Raw genomic sequence first — 1324 nt, forward strand, 5'->3', positions numbered from 1 at the left:
CAGGATAGGCTGACGTTGATAGTTTCCTAAGAACACATTCCAAAGCTTTAGCTGATAGTCAAGGCCAGTGGATCAGGCACAAGCTGGGCCACCAATGGTTAAGAGGATGAAAGAAAACTGAAGGTAATTTGGCTCTAAGTCAGTAACATTTTTACTCCACACAGCCATGAAACCTAATCAATCATCCAGCCCTGTAAAATCTTTTAACACAGGTGTGAATATTTTCTCTCTGGGAATTTCAGTTTACACAGGCTCAAAGTCAGGGCTATGGGAAGCCCTGGGCTGGGGGACTGAGCTGCACAGGCTCTGACCACACTGGTGACCATGGTGACCTGTGGATTAGTGTAGATCCCATGCTCCCCCTGGCTTGCTGGCCCACTGACAGTGCAGCACCCACAAACCCACCTCATGACCTGGCCCCACGTTTTCCTCATAAGTTCTGGTCTGGCAGTTGTACTGCCTGAAGTTGGGAGGACAGTTTTCCACAGAGTTATCCATGGGCAGAACACAAAAGCATCTCCGTGGCTTCATTGGCTGTGGCTGTGGCTTAGATCTTTACATCTCTCCAAAATCTGTATTGGCATTTTAATTCCTGATGTAACAGTACCACAAGGTGGGGCTTTAGCAGGTGATGAGTGGGGAGGGCTCTGTCCTCATGGGGACATTAATGTCCTAGCAAAGGACTCACAGGACCAACTGGTCCCTTCTACCTTTTCTAGCATTTGTTCCTTTTGCTGTATTGCCTTGTGAAGACATGGCAGAAAGATGTTGCCTCTGGAGCAGGAATCAAGTGTGGCAGATGCTAGCTCTGCTGCTGCTTTAGTTTAAAATTTCGTGGCTTCCAGAAGTTGGAGCCACGTGCTTTTGTTGTGTGGAAATGACCTACTCTACAGTGTGCTGTTGCAGCAGTGGAATGGCCTGAGATGCCAACTTAGTCTCCAGCCCATCTCAGGAAGGAGTGAGCAAGGATGCTACCCTACACATCCGTGTCTCTTCCAAGCTCTCTCTCCACAGGCCACTGAGCAGACCCACCCCTGGGCTGCTCGTGCCACTGGGCACTTCTGAAGTACCTCCTTAGCATCCGTATCACTAACGAATCTTAAGTTCAAATCTTCCCACCCATTCTCAACAGGATATTCGAAGTCCCTTTGTCGACCTCTGCCTCCCTTCCCCCAGAGCACACAAAACTCAGTTGCTGTGACCATGCAAAGTGTAGTTCTTTGGCTTCATAGCCATGATGTATGCACTGCTAAGCTTCAGCTGCTGCTCAGGAGCTGGGGTAGAGAGGGCATCAGAGCAGGTTTATCCCCAGCATACCCTTCTG

Source organism: Peromyscus leucopus, chromosome 1 (genome assembly GCF_004664715.2).
Source record: "Peromyscus leucopus breed LL Stock chromosome 1, UCI_PerLeu_2.1, whole genome shotgun sequence".
Lineage (NCBI taxonomy): Eukaryota > Metazoa > Chordata > Mammalia > Rodentia > Cricetidae > Peromyscus > Peromyscus leucopus.